General features: G+C 41.6%; 1 long non-coding RNA gene across 4 annotated transcripts in view; it reads left to right on the top strand.

Moving 5' to 3' along the window:
* LOC140478706 (uncharacterized) overlaps positions 1 to 21,604 on the top strand; it is a 501,292-nt gene that overhangs the window by 202,043 nt on the left and 277,645 nt on the right. For 3 of the 4 annotated variants that reach the window (XR_011960846.1, XR_011960847.1, XR_011960849.1), the window contains one exon: positions 18,303 to 18,452. The exons of the other annotated variant lie outside the window; for it this stretch is intronic. This is a non-coding gene — a long non-coding RNA (uncharacterized lncRNA). The remainder of the gene's footprint in view (positions 1 to 18,302; positions 18,453 to 21,604) is intronic. 4 annotated transcript variants of the gene reach the window in all.

The raw sequence follows: 21,604 nt of genomic DNA, 5'->3' as shown, positions 1-21,604 counted from the left end.
AACTTTTTGTCTCTCTCTTTATCTTAGTTTTCGTATCTAACTTATGTGGTCTGATTTAGTCCTTACGGTTAAAATTCTTCAATTTGGAATGGTTGTTATTTGTCCTGTTCCTGGATGTTACAAACCCTATATTGAGGATATCATTCTGTATTGGACTTCTGATGCGTGTACATTGCTGCTTCAAGTCACATGAAGTAATTGTGGGTATCTGCTACCAGGATGAATGGTAAATCTTATTCATTTGATGGCAAAACTTGGGTCATTGTGCTTCATTTAATGCATGAGGACAGGTTGCATACACTTTGTTTTGAGTTTATACAGCTGAGTTAGCCTATTCAAGGTTTTTTTAAAACTCAAGAAGTGATTCAATTAATTAGATAAACAAAAAATCTTTCTACCAGTGGGAATTCAGATCAAAGGGACACATTCTTAAAATTGCCTCTCATTTTTAAAAAAATCTTTCTACTCTCACCCTAAAGCATATGCCCCCTAGACTTGAATTTCCCCATCCGAGGGAAAAGATACTTGCCAGTCACCTTATCCAAGCTCATTATTTTATCAACCTCTATAAGTTCATTTCTCAACCTCCTATACTCTAGTGAAAGAAGTCCCAGCCTATCCAGGCTCCTTATAACTCAAATCCTCCAGTCCTGGCAACATCCCGATAAATCTCTGCTGAATCCTCTCCAGCTTAATGATATCCTGCCTATATTTTTCTATAACCAAACCTGCCATCCTTTTCCAGTCTAGCCCACTTGTGACTTCCGTTTCAATGTGGTTGACTGTCACCAATTATGAATGGCAATAAATAGTAGTCTTGTCAGTGACACCCATATCCTGTGAATGAATGAAAAAAAAATGAAGTTGGCATACAAATCAGCCATGATCTAATTCAGTTGTCGCACCTGCTCATGGAGCTGAATGGCCTCCGCTTGTCCATCTGCCCACAATGCATTTCACTTTGTGTTTAACTTAAGTGAACATTGTAATGGATCTTTGTAAGTGTCAGACATCTGACTGCTAAGAAACCAAATCATACAACAGTTTATATTTAAATTGCACCTTTTCCATGGTAAAATGCCTCAAGCTGCTTTGGAGACACAGCACAGAAACAGCATCAAATGCAACTCGGGAAATGTAATGCCCTCTTGTCAGCTGATAGAAATAATGTATTAAATTAAAGAATTATTTTTTACCAGCAATTGCAGCATGTCAATCTCAGCAGAAAGGTAGTGTTCAACTTTTGTTGTTCGATTCAAGTCTAGGAAAATTATCGTGTACAGCACCGGTACATTTTCTAATCCTAGTTATTAGTCCAAATGATATTCTGAATGTCTGCCAGAGTACGTTATATCGAGACTTTTTCACTTGATGCAGACCAGGGAGTTTGCAGTAGATAAAGAGGCCACTCAGTCTAATTTATTGGTGGCAGCCCTTTGCTAGATCAATCCAGAAACTAACTGTGTCGGTCTGTGCTCTTTGCAAAAGTTTGCTTGACATATTTCTTCAATTTTCCCTTAAAAGATGCAATTAGCTGCCTCAACCATTTCCTGAGCAGGATTTTAATGCAAGGAGAAACTAGAAGCGTGACCAGGTGCAGAGAAATAAAGGCCAGTGTGTCTGCCACTTCCTTTTTAACTCAGTCACCTCATAATCCATGCTAGGGCGACACAGTGGCTCAGTAGTTAGCGCTGCTGTCTCACAGCCCCAGGGACCTGGATTTGATTCCCACCTTGGGCCACTGTCTGTGTGGAGTTTGCACATTCTCACTGTGTCTGTGTGGGTTTCCTCCCATAGTCCAAAAGAAGTGCAGGTCAGGTGAATTGGCCATGCTGAATTGCCCACAGTGTTAGATTGATTAGTCAGGGGTAAATGTAGGGGAATGGGTCTTGGTGGGTTACTCTTTGGTGGGTTGGTGTGGACTGGTTGGGCCAAATGCCTGATTCCACACTGTAGGGAATATAATCTGATCATATCCTTCTGCTCATTTGTCTAAAGTGTGACTTGGATATCGAAACAGTTCGGAGAGGGTTTGTTAGACTGATTCCTGGGATGAATAGGTTGTCCTATCAGGAAAGACTAAGCAGGTTGGACTTGTAGTCGTTAGAGTTCAGAGGAGTGAAAGTTTACCTTACTGGAACATGCATGTCTCAGAGATGACTTGACAGCTTAGACACAAAGGGAATATTTTCCGTTTTGGGGATATCCAGAACTGGGGGCCAGAGTTTAAAAATTAGGGATCTTTAACTTAAGAGAGAGAGACAAGGAAGAATTTCTTCTTTGAGAGGGACATTAGTAATTGGAGTTCTCTTCTTTAGAAAGCAGTTGAGGCTAGTGGTTGAACAAAGCTGAAAAATGTGTTGCTGGAAAAGTGCAGCAGGTCAGGCAGCATCCAAGGAGCAGGAGAATCAACGTTTCGGGCAGAAGACCTTCGTCAGGAAAAGGGTTGAACAAATTCAAGGTTGAGATTGATGTATTTTTGATCGATGAAGGAGTCAAGAATTTTGGGGGAAGAGGCAGAAATGTAGAGTTAAGGCCATGATCAGAGCATTCATGGTTTTATTGAAAGATAGAGCAGACTTAATGGGCTGAAGGGTCTATTCTTGCACCTATTTCTTATGAGCTTATGACGTAATTTCAAATTCAATGAGCAAACTAAAAGTGGATGTTGAAATAGTTAAGACCTAAACAACATTATAGGGTACAAAGTGAAGCTGATCAAGATGGCGGACGCAAACACATCCCGCCCTGGTGCACTCAATGCTTTCTATGCATGGTTTGAGCAGAATGCCTGTGGCATGGTGTCACCTGCCCTGACAGCCCCAGATACACCTGTTTCCTCAATCACTTTTGCAGATGTCAGATCAGTTTTCCTGTGGATCAACACAAAGAAAGCCATGGGCCCAGATGGTGTCCCTGGCCGAGCACTCAGATCCTGTGTGGAACAACCGATGGAGGTATTCATCGGTATCATCATCCTCCCCCTCCAATAAGCCGAAGTCCCCACCTGCCTCAAGAAGACCACCATCAACCCTGTACCTATGAAAGCATATGCAATGTTCCTTAAGGACTGCCGTCCAGTGGCTCTAACCTCAATAATCATGAAATGCTTCGACAGGATGGTCATGGTCCTCATTAACACCAACCTTGACCCTTATAATTTGCCTATTGACTTAACGGGTCCATAGCAGATGCCATTTCCCTCACCCTGCACTCTTCCCATGAGCACCTGGACAATTATGACACGTTTGTCAGGCTCCTGCTCATCTACTACAGCTCCCCCTTCAACACCATTATCCAGTCTTGACTGATTTCAAGGCTCTGAATCCTTAGCTTTCTGACCCACTGAACACAATCTGTGAAGGTAGACAGCTGCATCTCCTCCACAATAACACTCAACATTGGAACCCCACCCCCAAGGATGCATCGTTAGCCCCCACTGTACTCTCTCTACACCCACAACTGTGTTGGCAAATTCCACATGAACACCATCTACAAGCTCGCTGGTGACACCACCATGGGTAGGATGGACATCTAACAATAATGAGTAAAAATGCAGAAGGGAGATAGGGGGCTTGATGGTGTGGTGTAATGAGAACTACCTCTCTCTCAACATCAACAAAACTAAAGAACTGGTCATTGACTTTAGAAAGAAAGGAAGAGAACACGCCTCCATCTACACCAACAGAACTGAGGTTGAAAGGGTAGGAAGTGTCAAGTTCCTCAAAGTTATGATAATTGACAACTTGTCCTAGACTTCCCACGTAGATGTGATGGTTAAAAAGGCACAACTATGCCTCTTCTTTGTCAGGCAGCTCAGAAAGTTGGCATGTCCATAAGGACCCTCACCAACTTTTACAGATGCACCATTGACAGCATACTATCTAGGTGCATAATGGCCTGGCACGACAACTGCTCTGCCCCAGGCCGTAAAAAAACTGCAGAAGGTTGTGTGCATAACCCAGACCATCACAGAAGCCAGCCTCCCAACCATGGACTCTATTTACCTGGCTTGCTGTCGCAGGAAAGGCTCCCAACATCACCGAAGACCCATCTCAACCCTGTAATGATCACCTACAATCTCTTCCATCAGGCAGAAGATACAGAAACTTGAACACATCCAATAGCAGGTTCAGAGACAGCTTCTTCCTGCTCATTATTAGACTGATGAATGGACTCTCAAGCCCTAACTAATACTGATCTTGTTAACATTGATCTCACCTAGCGCACAGCATGGAATGTAAGCTGTATGCCTCTGTCTTAGTCCTTTTGCTCTGTACATCTTTCCTTACAATAATCTGCTTGTTAAAAACTGAAAGTATTGCAGATGCTGTAAATCAGGAACAAAAACTGAAGTTGCTGGAAAAGCTCAGCAGTTGGAAGGGGTCAAATGGCCTCTTCCTGTTCCTATTTCTTATGATTGATTTACTATCACGTGTACCGAGGTACAGTGAAAAGCTATGTTTATGAACAGTAAAAGCAGACCGCGGCAGCATCTGTGAAGAGAAATCACCGTTTCAGATCTGGTGACCCTTCCTCAGAACTTGTATTCGGACGAAGGGACACTGGATCTGAAATGGTAACTCTAATTTCTCTTCACAGATGTTGCTGTGGTCTGCTTGTACTGTTCATAAACAATACTTTTCACTGTACCTTGGTACATGTGATAGTAAATCAGTTAAACATAAGAAATAGGAACAAGAAGAGGCTATTTGACCCCTTCATTCTGCTGCGCCATTCAATAGTACTAAGGCTGATCTAACATTCGTCATTTCCGCATTCCTGCATTTTCCGTGTAATCCTTGATTACCCTACTAGTCAAGAATCTATCTCAGCCTTGAGAATGGTTAGGGACCCTACCCCCACAGCTCTTTGCGGCAAGTAATTCCAAAGACCCACAACCCTTTGAGCGAAGAAATTCCTTCTCATCTGAGTTTTAAATTGGTGCCTGTTTATTTAGGGTCTCGTCCTAGACTCTCCCATGAGGGTAAATACCTCTCAGCATTTGCCCTGTGAAACCCCATAAGAATTCTGTTTATTTCGGTGAGATCACTTCTCATTATTCTAAACTCCAGTAAATAGAGTCTCAATCTTTGTTCATAAATTAATCCCTTCACTTCGGCGATCATCCCAGTGAACATTCTCTTAACTTACTCTTATGAAATAATACCTTTTCTTAAACAAAAGGACCATAACTTCTCACAGTACTCCAGATGTGGTTTCAACTGCATCTTGTACAGTTGTGATAAGATTTCCCTACTCTTATACTCTACCTCCCTCTCCTTGAAATAACATCCCATTAGCCTTCCTGATTGCTTGCTGTAGCTGCTGTTCTAGTTGAACTGGCTTTCACTGACCTTGAATCACTGCAGTTGAAATGGACAAGGACTGTATGGGCACTGTCTTGAATGTGCTGCTGGAGATTAGAGGAGCTGGAGGGCGAATGTGCCTCCTAATAATGGTATGAAGTCTGATGTTGGGATAAAATAGTCACAGTTGAAGGTTGCTGTGGTGGAGATGGGGCTATCCTGGATTCAGTAGAATTTAATGATCTAAGTATGAATACAGTGCCACATATACTTACATTCTGACCCATGCATTATAGACATTAAGTCTACTCCACCACATCACACTTGAATCCATTTATGTTGTGGTGCTCCAATCTCGTCCATTGTATCAATTTCACATGCACATCTATCTAGCCACCACTTTCCATCACCCTCGTATGATCAAAATCATCACTGGTTCCACTTTGCCAAATGTGCTGCACCAACTAGATAAATCCATTTCTTTACTCTCAATCTATGTCTCTTCTTTCCTTTCGTGAAAGACAAGACAGCCCTGAACAGCAGGAAGAGGGAAGAGTAAACTCTTGGGACCCTCCAGAGATCATGCATATAACAAGGTGAACAGAAGGAGGTTTAACACAGCTATTGGAGATAAGGAGGCAAAGAATGACCTGGAGAAGGTAGGATGAAGAAGACAATCGCAATTACTTGTGAAATGGACCAACTGGTGCAACTTAAGACCATAAGAAATAGGAAGAGGAGTAGGCTGTTTGGCCCCTCTAGTCTGCTTTGCCATTCAATAGGGTTACAGTTCATCCAACATTTTTCAAGTCCACTTTCCTGTGTTTTCCCCATAACCCATGATTCCCCTTGTATTAGTAAAGGGCCCCCTAAAATCCAAGAGAAAGATAGTTGCACTTATCCCTCAATGTCCTGCTCTCCTGAGTTGTCCAAGGAGGCCTTTCATTGTTTTATTCTTCAGGTCAAAGCCTTGCTGTTGCGCAATGTTGGGTAGTATACAGAATCATACAATGATCATTTGGGATAGTGTGGCTGGTGCTGAAAGAAAGACAGTTTCTGATCTCTCCACGTACCTCAAGTACAGCTTCAGCTTGCTGATGGCCTGGCCAATCACACATCTGGTAGTGTTGCAATATTCTATGTTTCAGTGAATGGGTGTCACAAGTCAAGTTTTCAGTATTACTGAACAGCCATTAATAGAGTCTTTTCCAAGGTTCAAGACAAGTGGGGCTAGTTTAGTTTGGGAACATAGTTGGCGCAGACTACTTGGACTGAAGCATCTGTTTCCATGCTGTGACTCTATGACAATGACATTTGGACAGATACATGAACAGGAAAGTCAGAGAAGGATATAGTGCAAATGGGACTGGTTTAGTTTAGGAAACTTGCTGGACATGGACATATTAGGCTGAAAGTTCTATTCCCAAGTCGAATGACTCTATGACTGTATGAATGAACAAACTTGGAATTTTGTGGTATGGCAGTTGCCTAAGAATCTCAGTCACACCTGCATAAAGATCTTTTTGGTTTTCCATACCAGTTGCACATTGATGCAGATGTCCATGTGCTTAATGATTATTCCATATTGATGTGAGGGTACATGAACTGCCAGATGTCTGCAATTGATGACACCCTGCATCTATAAGAACCCAGCCAGTAATGCAAACCAGAGTGCTTGTGTCATTGCAGGCATCACTGAAGGCAATGTTGACATCATTATCAATGTCAGGAAACAAGCCATCAGTCACTTGTCTTGTGAATTTGTGGGCAGTCAACTGAAGGATCCAAGATTATGTCTGCCTTAGAGTTCAGGAGGCAGAAATATTGAGGGCAATGATGACTTTGGCATCCACAGTTAGCATGTGGTCAACAGGTCCACAATTCTGCAAACACCTTTCTTAAGATCAACTTATAGTTGCAAATAACAGACAGTGATTCCTGCCCTGGGGTTCAACTTGCTTGATTGATTTTTGACTGAGGTGAACTCCCACCATATGGAAAAACATTTTATCTCTCTTATCATTCTCCCTCCATGAATCATTTTTTGTGACATCAAAAGGTAGTAAGTATGGTGTTATATTTTGTTTATCTTCCCACACAACTCATGCCATCAGTTCCGGATCATGCACTCCATGGAGGTTTTAAAAAGGTGGTGGTGAATGAGTGCCTTTTCAAACCTTCATCATGAAAGATTACTTGACGCTCATAACATTTTGCGAAGAGAAGTTTGAAAACAAATAACATGTGGAGCTGCCACCATCTGAGAGACATCATGGAGGTTCCTGAGGGCTTGGTGATGAGACACATGTCAGTCAAACCATGAAATCCCTGACCTGTTCTGAGGTAATTGGCTTGTTGTACTGCCTAAAGTTTGCATTCTTGTAGCAGAAGGCCGTTCTGTCCACCAAATTACAGCCTATCTTGTCAAACAGTTTAGGTCTATGGCAAAGTCACAGTGGTACACAGACAGATGGATTGATATCCTGTCCCATTGCTACCCCACCAAGAAATAGGGAACTCAGTCTTCCAGCTGTACTGTTTCTCTCTACTTTACGGTCTTAACAAATCTGTAAATGTATATATTTATTTGCTAACTCTACCTAACAGAGGAAATACAGTGGGAAATAAGAATGTGCCAATCTTTCATGCCTACTTCAAAAGGGACATAATGAATTGTAAAGAAATAGAAACAGAAGCTAGGAGCAAAGTAGTAAAAAGTAGCATCATCGGAATTGAGGTAAGTTACCCAATAGCAAGAACGGCAATAAATTAAATAAAGCACAGATCACCAATTAAGGTTGATTTTTATCAATCCACATTCACTAATTTAACACTCTCCTTCAGTAATTTTGGGTTGTCTTCAGGATCAGCTGAGATTTTAAAAAAGAATTCGCTTAGATCATTTTTATTTTCCCTTTTCCAATAATTCTGTAACCATAGCAACATAACCAGTTTTTCAGATTTCTCTTCGCAAAATGTTATGAGCGTCAAGTAATCTTTCATGATGAAGGTTTGAAAAGACACTCATTCACCACCACAGTCGGCCACCTTTTTAAAACCTCCATGGAGTGCATGATCCGGAACTGATGGCATGAGTTGTGTGGGAAGATAAACAAAATATAACACCATACTTACTACCTTTTAATGTCACAAAAAAATGATTCATGGAGGGAGAACGAGAAGAGGGATGAAGTGTTTTTCCATATGGTGGGAGTTCATCTCAGCCAAAAATAAATCAAGCAAGTTTAGCCAGAGGGCAAGAATCACAGTCCGTTATTTGGAACTATAAGTTGATCTTAAGAAAGGTGTTTGCAGAATTATGGCCCAGCGTTAGGGTTTAAAAGCTGAGAGCCAAGTTTAAGCAGAGCTCCACAGCCAGCTGTGTGTTGGAAAGGAAAACTATTGTGCTGTGCTCTGTGTGCGAGGGAAAGTGCAGTGGGGGCTGGGCACGGCTGGGCTACAACAGTAGAGGAGGCAGCATCAAAGGACCCCTGCCAGCAGGTGGCGGCAACATGACATGGGGGCAGGGTGGGGTGGGCAGGTTGGGGGTGTTATGGGGAATATCCCATCCCCCCACCAGAAGCCCTGTACAAAAGCCTGCATAGTGCACTGTTGCTATGGAACTCTATTCCATTATTAAGCTGTTTTTCTCTTAAACTGTTGATACATTCTTCTGCCATGTTTTAAGTCTAATAAGGTGCCAAACTTTGTGTGCACTATTGCGTAAATGTGCATGACGTCTTTCCAGAGCAATTAAAATGCTTGGTATGCAAATAGATTTGTCTAAGTATAGTTTAATAACAGGTGTAATGTCTTTATACAGTGCAATTTATTGTATTTACGTAAGGGTTAAGTCCTAATGTTGAATTTAGAGTTATTTGCTTGATATCCTCAGAATTGCTCAACAAGTGTCAGAAAAAAAGACTCAAGTAGTAATTTACATCGTACATATGATGACAATGTAAAGCAGGCAGAGAAAGTTAAAAGCTTAAAAATGTGTTGCTGGAAAAGCGCAGCAGGTCAGGCAGCATCAAAGGAGAAGGAGAATCGACGTCAGGAAGAAGGGCTTATGCCCGAAACGTCGATACTCCTTCTTCTTTGATGCTGCCTGACCTGCTGCGCTTTTCCAGCAACACATTTTTAAGCTCTGATCCCCAGCATCTGCAGTCCTCACTTTCTCCTAGAGAACGTTAAAAAACAAACAAACATTTCGCAGCCGAATCTGACAGTGCTCTTCTTTGTGATAATAATGAGAAAAAGAATCTTGTCTTCAAGAGGTTTTTTCTGCTTTGGTCTGTAGCTATACCATGGCTCCTGATCAGAGAGCAGTGTCTTCTGTTACACTGCAGACTGACCTGAGTCTGACCGGCACTGAGATGCTGCTTTGAGCCATATGTATAGTTTCAAAACCCTGACAGCAGATTTCTCATGATGGAATGGAGTTGCCTTGCCTTCCTCCGTGCAAGGTTTTGAAACTTCACAGGAGGTCCGATTGACTTCAGTGCCACTTTAAAGATATGACTTTACTCTGGAGAAGGGTTCCAAACGGTAACTGGTGCAAAGCGAAATCAAAGTGAAGTGGACAGCTGTTGGGGGGTGGATTGGGAATGGGTTGGGAATGGTGGGGTGAAGGAGCTGAGAATAGATTGGGATGCAAACCTGAAACCTGCGTTACAGAAGCACAACATTCCAAATGTATCAGCATTAAGAGATAATAGAAAAAAGTGAGATTTAACTGGATCATTAAACTCCTAGTCAGACCTGAGAATCTGTACTAGATAAAAACTGAAAGAACTGCGGATGCTGTAAATCAGAAACAAACCAGAAATTGCTAGAAAAACTCAGCAGGTCTGGCAGCATCTGTGGAGAAAAATCAGGGTTAACATTTCGGGTCCTGAGGCTGAGAGTTGTAAACAGTTGTTGTTTAATGTTCAGTTCTGAGGAAGGGCCACTGGACCCGAAACATTAACTCTGATATTTCTCCACAGATACTGCCAGCCTGTTGACCTTTTCCAGCAATTTCTGAGAACCTGTGCTGTTTGGAGCACTCTGCAAAACTACAGTAAGACAAGTTGTAATGCACAAGGTGTTGCACTGTAACATGCTAAACTTGCTGGAGGGTTGGATGGGTGAAATTCAGAGAATGACACAGCACAGGTGTTATGAAGTGAAGCCGTGAACTATACCTTTAAGTGAGAGTCAAAGCTGTCAAGCTTCTGTCATGTGACTGACTCGCAGTTACAGAGTGTGCTGGAAAATTGAAAGATGTAACATATTGTTGTAACCTAGATACCTTATTTGCTTTCAAAGCAGTTCAAAGTTAACCAATCAGTTTAAATTATGTCCTAAGATAATAAATCCCAATCGAATTTGAACTTTACTGGTTTGACAACAATGAGACGATCTGATGTTTTGGGGTATAAAAAGCAGGCATTTTGGACAGTTAGCCTGAGAAAGAGCACCTTCTGCCATTGAAAGACTGCTATTCAGCACAGCCTCTAAAAGATACTTTTTCATATGAAACGTCTTTGCAGCAGAGAACTGAAGACCGACCAGGGAGATCAACAAACAGAGGAAAACCAACACCAGAAATGGCAGCTGCTGTCTGATTTTGAAAAAAATTGAGTTGCTGTAAACTTAGTAGGGGCTTTATTGGATGAGTATATTGTTCCAAAGTGGGAGGTAGTTAACAAATCTTGAAGCGAAAGGAGATTGAGAGTTGTAAATAGTTGTTGTTACATGTTCACTTTTGGAGTTAAAGAATAATATTTTTTCTTTAAGTAGTGGAATTTGGGGAATTCTCTGTCACTCATATTTTAATAGATTACGAGGCAAAGTGAAATTTTCTGTGTTTGGTTTAATTAACAGAAGGATTTACTGTTGTGTCATAACAGTTTGAGGGCTCCGGTCTGTGATTTAGACAGTTTTAGACAGATTCAGTCTGAGAATTGGACAGGTTTGAACAGATTTGGAGTACAAAGGATCCCAGCAGATTTAAACACTTGCAGGTTAGTATCTTAGATCTTTAAATAAAACATAGGTGAGACAATTTGTTTAGTTTTGGTTCCTTATATTTGGTTAAATTAAAATTGAGAGAAGTAGCTCTTAAAATTGCTCAAAGGTTTTGTGGTTTGAAGATGATTCCCAAATTTTCAAAGAAAGTTTAGAAGGAAAGAAAAAGACTTTAATTTTAAAATTAGAAAAGTGGTTAGAATTGGGTTTAATGAAGGACAAAAGTAAAGCTGAAATTGTAAGGGAGTAACTCAGACACCCAGGCATGTCAGAGAAACAGGCAAATGCAGTAGAGTTAGAAAAACTTAAATAACAATTGAGGAAAATAGAGTTAGAAAATAAAGAGAGAGAGAGGAAAAAGAAAGGGAGAAAGAGAAAGAGAGATGAAGGAGAGGGAGAGGAAAAGAAAAAGAGAGAAGATTTTTAAATGAGCAAAGGGAGAGAGAGAAGAAAGAGAAAGAATGAAGGAGAAAGAGAGGAGAAACGGAGAGAGAAAAAGAGAGAGAATTTGAACTTCAGAAGTTGCGACTTAGTCAGTAAAGTCAAGTTAACAGGATGGAGATGAAAAGAGAAGGTACTGATATATAAATAAATATGTTAAAACACTGTCACATTTTGTTGAGAAAGATGTCGAAGCCTTCTTTGTTTCATTTGACAAATTGGCTAGGCAGATGGAGTGGTCCGAGGACTTAATGGGTAATGCTAGTTCAGACTAAATTGGGAGGCAGAGCGCGTGAGGTTCAGTTAGCAGACACCCTGTTTGATACAATGATGCAGGAAAACCTGAACAGGCAGAGGATCAGGCAGAAGTATGTAGTTCTGAAAGGCTAATGGACTTACAACAGAAAGACGAGACAATAAAAGATCTATATGTTGATGCATACTCAGTAAAGGAGGCGGAGAATATTCCTGAGAATTATTATCTCGAAGATGGAATCCTAAGATGAAAATGGAGACCATGGCAGGTTAGTGCACAGGAGAAATAGGCAAGAGTACACCATATTGTGTTGCCATTAGCATACAGATAGGAAGTGTTATGGAGTAGTACATGAGCTACCCGTAAGAGGTTACCTAAGAATACAAAAGACTTGGGCTAAGGTATAAAAGCATTTCTATTGGCCTGGAATGCACAAGAATGTGGTTAACTTTTGCCATACGTGTCATACATGCCAAATGGTAGGTAAGCCTCAGGCAGAAATAATGCCAGCACCTTTGTTGCCAATTCCCACATTCGAAGAATCTTTCACGTGGGTTATGATTGTTTGTGTAGGTCCCCTTTCAAAAATTAAATGTGGGAAACAGTACTTGTTAATCATAATGGATGTGCCTATCAGATTTCCAGAGGCAACTCTACTATGGAGTATTAAGGCAAAAAGGGTGGTACAGGAGTTAGTAGCTTTCTTCATACAGTATGGGCTACTGAGAGAGAGTCAATCAGACCAAGGGTCTCATTTTACTGCGAGGCTGTTTAAGGAAGTGATGGATAGTTGGGCACTTTAAATCTTACATGTATCATCCTGAATCTCAAGGAGCTTTAGAAAGGTGGCATCAGACCCTGAAGACCATGTTCAGAGCATACTGTCAGGATTACCTGAAAGATTGGGATAAAGGTATTCCATTTGTATTGTTTGCCATTAGAGATGCCCCAAATGAACTACTCAGTTTACTCCCTTTGAGTTAATATTCAGACATGAAGTGAACAGGCTTTTGAAATTATTCAGGACCAAAGTCAGAGATCTCACACTTGGACTATGTATCTGAGATGAGAGGGAGAGATTACATTTGGTAAGTGAGTTACCTAAACAGCATCTCTAGAGGGCACAGCATAGAACGAAGGAGGTGGCAGATAAAAAACTCAGAAATTTGGACAATTTCCTGTGGATATGACATATTAGTATTGTTAACAGTGGTGGGAGATCCCTTCAAAGCCAGGTGTTGAGGCCCCTATCAAATTGTGAAAAAGTTGAGTCAGGTAAACTATCAGATGGATAAAAACTGTATTGGATATGTCATGTTAATATGTTGAAACCCTATTATTATGCCGAGAAGGAACTGGAGAAATAGGTGTTAGTTACTCCCCCACAGTGGGAGGAATCAAATCCAGATGTTGTGGAGTTTGATGTGCCTCAAAATACATTAGCAATGAGAATGTCGTTGAGGAGTAGGATAGATTAGTGAACTATCTGTCTCAGGAGCAAAGAACGCAGATGAAAGGTTTGTTACAGCAGTATGAGCACATATGCAGAAATGATTTGGGGAGGACTAATGCTATTGTGCATGAGGAAGTAGTAGGGAATGCTGTTCTGATAAAACAACACCCCTCCAGACTTAATCCTTTCAAAGCCACACAGGGCCAGAAGGAAATGGATGCAATGCTGAACGAAGATATCATTGAACTGAATCAGAGCGAGTGGAATTCGCCGATCATGTTGGTTCCCAAACCTGAGAGGACTCAATGATTTTGTGTAGCCTATTGGATGGTCAACGCCGTAACAAAATCAGGTTCATAACCAATACCAATACTGGAGGACTGTAAAGAGAAAGTTGGACAAGCCATTGACAACACAATGTTGGACTTGCTGTGTGGTTATTGGAAGGTACCTTTATCAGAGGAAGTGAAATAAATTTCTGTGTTTGTAGCCCCAAATGGGTACATCAATTCAAAATGATGCCCTTTGGAATGAAGAACACACCAGTCACATTCCAAAGATTCGTGAACAGAGTTGTGGCTGGGTTAACAAACTATGCAGTCCATCATGACTTTAGCGAGTCATGGATAGATCACATGGTACAGTTTGTAGAGCTCTTTGAACAATTAAGGGAGGCAAAACTGGTAATAAGCCGAAAGAAAACAGAATTTGTGAAAGCAGAGGTGATGTCCTTGAGACATAACATCGGTCATGGAAGGTTGACCCCAAGGAATGCAAAGATGAAGGCCATCGAGGAATTTCCATGACCAACCTCGAAGAAAGAGGTGCTTTGATTTGTGGGACTAAGTGGATTCTGTCGGAAGTTTGTTCCAAACTTCAGCAGCATAGCATAAAGAGATTTGCTGAAGAAGAACACAAAATTTTGGTTGACAGAACAATGCCAGGAAGCATTTGACAATTTAAAAGCAGTATTAACAACCACACCAATTTTAGATACGCCAAACCTTTTGAAACCCTTTAAAGTTGCAATTGATGCTAGCCACATAGGAGTTAGAGCTATACTACTACAGGAAGATGATGATGGAATTGAACTGCCAATTAGTTATTTTTCAAAGAAACTTAACATCCAACAGAGAAAATACTCTGCGACCAAAAAGGAATTATAGAACATAGAACATAGAACAATACAGCACAGAACAGGCCCTTCGGCCCACGATGTTGTGCCGAACTTCTATCCTAGATTAAGCACCCATCCATGTACCTATCCAAATGCCGCTTAAAGGTCGCCAATGATTCTGACTCTACCACTTCCACGGGCAGCGCATTCCATGCCCCCACCACTCTCTGGGTAAAGAACCCACCCCTGACATCTCCCCTATACCTTCCACCCTTCACCTTAAATTTATGTCCCCTTGTAACACTCTGTTGTACCCGGGGAAAAAGTTTCTGACTGTCTACTCTATCTATTCCTCTGATCATCTTATAAACCTCTATCAAGTCACCCCTCATCCTTCGCCGTTCCAACGAGAAAAGGCCGAGAACTCTCAACCTATCCTCGTACGACCTACTCTCCATTCCAGGCAACATCCTGGTAAATCTTCTCTGCACCCTCTCCAAAGCTTCCACATCTTTCCTAAAGTGAGGCGACCAGAACTGCACACAGTACTCCAACTGTGGCCTAACCAAAGTCCTGTACAGCTGCAACATCACTTCACGACTCTTGAATTCAATCCCTCTGCTAATGAACGATAATACTCCATAGGCCTTCTTACAAACTCTATCCACCTGAGTGGCAACCTTCAAAGATCTATGTACATAGACCCCAAGATCCCTCTGTTCCTCCACCTGACCAAGAACCCTACCCATTAACCCTGTATTCCGCATTCTTATTTGTCCTTCCAAAATGGACAACCTCACACTTGGCAGGGTTGAACTCCATCTGCCACTCCTCAGCCCAGCTCTGCATCATATCTAAGTCCCTCTGCAGCCGACAACAGCCCTCCTCACTGTCCACAACTCCACCTATCTTTGTATCATCTGCAAATTTACTGACCCACCCTTCGACTCCCTCATCTAAGTCATTAATAAAAATTACAAACAGCAGAGGACCCAGAACTGATCCCTGCGGAACTCCACTTGTAACTGGACTCCATGCTGAATATTTACCATCTACCACCACTCTCTGACTTCGACCGGTTAGCCAGTTTTCTATCCAATTGGCCAAATTTCCCTCTATCCCATGCCTCCTGACTTTCCGCATAAGCCTACCATGGGGAACCTTATCAAATGCCTTACTAAAATCCATGTACACTACATCCACTGCTCTACCCTCATCCACATGCTTGGTCACCTCCTCGAAGAATTCAATAAGACTTGTAAGGCAAGACCTACCCTTCACAAATCCGTGCTGGCTGTCCCTAATCAAGCAGTGTCTTTCCAGATACTCGTAAATCCTATCCCTCAGTACCCTTTCCATTACTTTGCCTACCACAGAAGTAAGACTAACTGGCCTGTAATTCCCGGGGTTATCCCTATTCCCTTTTTTGAACAGGGGCACAACATTCGCTACTCTCCAGTCCCCTGGTACCACCCCCGTTGCCAGTGAAGACGAGAAGATCATTGCTAATGGTACTGCAATTTCCTCTCTTGCTTCCCACATAATCCTAGGATATATCCCGTCAGGCCCGGGGGACTTGTCTATCCTCAAGTTGTTCAAAATGTCCAACACATCTTCCTTCCTAACAGGTATCTCTTCTAGCTTATCAGTCCGTTTCACACTCTCCTCTTCAACAATATGGTCCCTCTTGTTCGTAAATACTGAAGAGAAGTACTTGTTCAAGACCTCTCCTATCTCTTCCGACTCAATACACAGTCTCCCACCACTGTGTTGAGTTTGGTACTGGATTTGCAACATTTTAATGATTATGTCATGAATAATTGTTGGACATGATTGTGTACACAGATCACAATCCTCTTACATTCTTAGAATGATTTAAAAACAAGAATATGAGACTATTTTGTTGGACTTTTATGTTACAGACTTTTAATTTATAGATTACACATGTTGTAGGTCACAAGAATGTGACAGCAGATGCATTGTCATGGATCTAACAGATAGGATTGAACAGATACCAATGTTATATTTATATATGTGTGTGCGTTTGTGTGTGCAAAGGTTAATATAAACTTAGATTAATGTACTATGTATGTCATGGTAATGTGCTGAAGAAATAGAAAAATGTCATCTTTTTATTGTGATGGTCCTTTTCTTCTTGGGGGGAGGAATTATGAAGTTGAAGTTGTGTCCTATACCTTTAAGAGAGAGTGAAAGCTGTCAAGCTCCTGCCATGTGACTGGCTCGCAGTCACAGAGTGTGCTGAAAAATTGAAAGATGTAAGATATTGTTGAAACCTAGATACCTGGGTTGTTTTCACAGCAGTTCAAAGTTCATCAATTAGTTTAAATTCCACACACATCATTTATTGCATCCGTTGCACCCGATGTGGGCTTCTCTATATTGGGGAGCCAGGCCGCCTACTTGCTGAACGTTTCAGAGAACACCTCTGGGACACCCGGACCAACCAACCCAACCACCCTGTGGCTCAACACTTCAACTCCCCCTCCCACTCCACCAAGGACATGCAAGTCCTTGGATTCCATCGCTAGACCATAGCAACATGACGGTTGGAGGAAGAGCGCCTCATCTTCCGCCTAGGAACCCTCCAACCACAAGGGATGAACTCAGATTTCTCCCGTTTCCTCATTTCCCCTCCCCCCACCTTGTCTCAGTCAAATCCCTCGAACTCAGCACCGCCTTCCTAACCTGCAATCTTCTTCCTGACCTCTCCGCCCCCACCCCACTCCGGCCTATCACCCTCACCTTGACCTCCTTCCACCTATCGCATTTCCAACACCCCTCCTCCAAGTCCCTCCTCCCTACCTTTTATCTTAGCCTGCTGGACACACTTTCCTCATTCCTAAAGAAGGGCTCATGCCCGAAACGTTGATTCTCCTATTCCTTGGATGCTGCCTGACCTGCTGCGCTTTTCCAGCAACACATTTTCAGCTCTGATCTCCAGCATCTGCAGTCCTCACTTTCTTCTCAAAGTTTAAATTATGCCCCAAGATACTAAAACCCAATCAAATTTGAATTTTACTATTTTGACAACATTGAAGCAATAAGATGATCTGATGATTTAGGGTAAAAAGCAGCCATTTTGGACAGTTAGCCAGAGAAAGAACACCTTCTGCCATTGAAAGACTCCTATTCAAACCATTCTCTAAAAGATAACTTTTCATATGAAACATCTTTGCAGCAAAGGGCTGAAACCGACCAAGGAGATCTACAAACAGAGGAAAACTGACACCAGCGATGACAGCCACTCTCTGGTTTTGAAAAAATTGAATTTCTGTAAATTTAATAGGGGCTTAATTGGATGAGCATATTGTTATAGAGTGGGAGGTAGATAACAAAGAGGCTTAGAGTTGTAAACAGTTGTTGTTTAATGTGCACTTTTGGAGTTAAAGAAAATGACTATTTTTTTTCTTTAAATAGTGGAATTTGAGTAGTTCTCTGTCACTCAAATTTTAATAGATTATGAGGCGAGGTGAACTTTTCTGTGTGATTGGTTTAATTAGCAGAAGGGTTTACCATCATGTCTTAACTCAGGAGAAAGGCTATTTGCCCCATCATACACATGGCAACTGTTTGAACCACATATCAAACCTGTGTCCCTCCATTGTCCTTTTCCCTGTGGCATGTACACTTTCATTCGAGTATTTAAGTAATTCCCTCAGTAATCATTGAAACTGTTTTTAACTGACCTTTCAGGCACTACTTTCTGGATTGCAACATATTGGAATATAATAAGTGTTGGTGGAATGCAAGCTACTTAGTCTGCTATTAATACAGCACTCAACACCAGCAGCTGAACTTGTGAACCTGTCTGAGATTTGTCTCAGTTTTGCAGAACTGATCTGTGTGAGTATTCTAAAATCTTATCTGAGAAATGTGAATTTTTTTTGCCTGTAGCTCGCATTGAATTACACAGTTGTGCATTAAATATGAACTTTTCTGAAACTGAAAATCAGTTTATTCCACAGAGAAATGATCAATTGAAGAATAATTTTTGATCTGCTCACATTTTCCTCACCAGCCCAGTCCAACATGGGACTGATACATCAAAGACTCTAATGCAATCAGCAACTTGTAATTTGGCTCTCAATCATCAGGTTTATCAATTTTGAGTCTGCTCATCAGTTCAATCTGACATCTTAAAGAAAAAAATGCGCAATTTCATAATGCCTTCATGATCCAAGAATGTATTTCACAAGTATTATTTAAAATTATTTGCTCACAGCATGTGGGTATCTCTGGGAAAAGTGTGGTGCCAGGAAGGCACAGCCGGTTAGGCAGCATCTGAGGAGCAGGAGAGTTGAATAAGCTCTTCACCAGGAATCTCCGGGTGTCTCTGGGAGCCTATGATTTATTGTCCACCTTCACATGTGCAGGTACCTGATTAGGAAAGGTTTAGAGGGATATGGGCCAAATGTGGGCAAGTGGGACCACGTTTTGAAATTTTTGGTCAGCATGGAAGGGTTGGACTGAAAGGCCATGTTTCCATGTTGTATGACTTTATAACTCCGACTCTATGACAACAAACCCATCTGGCTTACTAATATCATTTAGGGAAGGAACGTTGCCATCCTTATCTGATCAGGATCACAATGCGTCTCCAGTCCCACAGAAATGTGTGAACTCTTAATTAGGGATGGGCAGTAAATGCAGAATGGAACAGCAACACCCCCCAACCCAGGAACGCATAACAAAAAGAGAGTTTTCTATATTGTTGCGTAAATACTGATGTTGACACAGTAATGCAGCTAGAAATGTGGCTTGTTCTGGAGCACAAGTCTTCAGTACTATTGCCTGAATGCTGTCAGGGCCCTTAGCCTTTGTAATATCCAGTAGCTTCAGCCATTTCATTACATCATTTGGAGTGAATTGAATTATTCAAAGTTGGCCATCTCTGATGCTGTCGACATTGGAACTTCCCAGTGATTGATTATCTGATCAGCACTTGCAGATAGATGCTAACATCACATCTTTTGCACTTTGCTCTGGGTTCCCCCATTATTGAGGCTCAAGGTATTTGTGGAGTCTCTGACCTCCTGTTAAACTGACCACCTTCAATCATATTCGGATGTGGCAGGATAGCGGAGGTCAGATCTGATCCATTTGTTGTAGGATCACTGAGCCCTGTCTACTGCCTGCTCCTTCTGTTATTTGGAGTATTGATTCATCAGCGAAGGCAGGGCAATAGTAATCAGAAGGAGGTTTCCAAACCTATGTTTAACTTGATGCCAAACAACTGAATTGGTTCTAGAGTCAATGTTGAAGACTCCTAATGATGTACTATTTACTCTAGTGGGTTTATTCTGCCAGTGTGACAGGGCATACTCTGGGACACTGTTTGTAATGTATAATTCCATGTGTGTGACTATATTAGGCTCTTGCTTGACTGTTGTATGGGAACAGCTCTCCTATTCTTGGCACAGGTCTCCAAATATTCATGAGGAGGATTTTGCAGGGGTTGTTAAAACTGAGGGTTTGCCTTTACGATTGGAGGCAACATTTCAATATAGAAATCACAGCCACCAATTTTGCAAAATCAAGATTTCAAGAAAAATAATGAGCAGATAGTCAGATTGTTTAGTGATGTTGAAAAAAGGATACATATTGGCCATGTTAGCAGGGAGAGATCATTTTTTCTTGGAATGGTAGTATGGGACAATTATCAGATGAGTTTCTCCAGCAATCTTTGTATTGGTTTCTGATTTCCGGCATCCACAATATTCTGCTGTTTGTGTCTAGCTGTGATAGTTGACACGGTTTCACATCTCATCCAAAAGCAGCTCCTCCTAGAGTAAGAATATAGAAACATCGGAACAGCAGTAGGCCATTCAGCCCCTTGAGTCGATTCCACCATTCAATGACATCATGGCTGATCTATGACTTAATTCCATGAGCCTGTTTCTGGCTAATGTCCCTTAATAACCTTGTATAACAAAAAGAAATCTTAGAATTAAGATTAACAACTGATCCAGCATCCATTGTCATTTGTGAAAGAGAATACCAAACCTCTCCCACTTTTCATGTGTAGAAGTACTTCCTCACATCTCTACTGAACAGCCTGACCCTAATTCTCAGACTATGACCTTACTTCTGGAATCCCTAATCAGTGGAATTAACTTATCTTTATCTATTCTGTCTTTTCCTGTTATTATCATGGAGACTTTGATCAATCACCTTTAACCTTTCATACTGCACAAGCTGCGCTTATGGTCATATGCTAATGGCTTGAAGGTGTATTGAGGATCTACTCACTCAGTGGCAAGAACGGTAACCCTACATGAGCCAAGATTTGCACACAATGCAATTTAGTACCCTCCTGAAGAGGAAACACCCAGATAAAAAGACGCTCAAACACAGAAGAAGAAGAAGAACTTGAGTTATGTTTCTCCTGTAGAATCTGCAATAGCCCCCTTGGAGATCAAGCAGAAGATTTCTGATTGAAACAAAAAGTCTTCTCTAAAATTAATCCTCAGGCATAAGATTCTGATTTGTGCTATCAGGCCCTAAGTGTTGGTGTGGATCCAGGGGAGCTGGCAGGCTATCTAGAACATAGAACATAGAAAAATACAGTGCAGTACAGGCCCTTTGGCCCTCGATGTTGCGGCAATCCAAGCCCACCTAACCTACTCTAGCCCACTATCCTCCATATGTCTATCCAATGCCCGTTTAAATGCCCATAAAGAGGGACAGTCCACCACTGCTACAGGCAGGGCATTCCATGAACTCACGACTCGCTGAGTAAAGAATCTACCCCTAACATCTGTCCTATACTTACCACCCCTTAATTTAAAGCTATGCCCCCTCATAATAGCTGACTCCATACGTGGAAAAAGGTTCTCATGGTCAACCCTATCTAACCCCCTAATCATCTTGTACACCTCTATCAAGTCACCCCTAAATCTTCTTTTCTCCAGTGAAAACAGCCCCAAGTGCCTCAGCCTTTCCTCATACGATCTTCCTACCATACCAGGCAACATCCTGGTAAACCTCCTCTGAAC

This window comes from Chiloscyllium punctatum, chromosome 6, assembly GCF_047496795.1.
Source record: "Chiloscyllium punctatum isolate Juve2018m chromosome 6, sChiPun1.3, whole genome shotgun sequence".
Lineage (NCBI taxonomy): Eukaryota > Metazoa > Chordata > Chondrichthyes > Orectolobiformes > Hemiscylliidae > Chiloscyllium > Chiloscyllium punctatum.
Note: the sequence above shows the minus strand (reverse complement) of the source record. Positions and strands in the feature narration are given on the sequence as shown.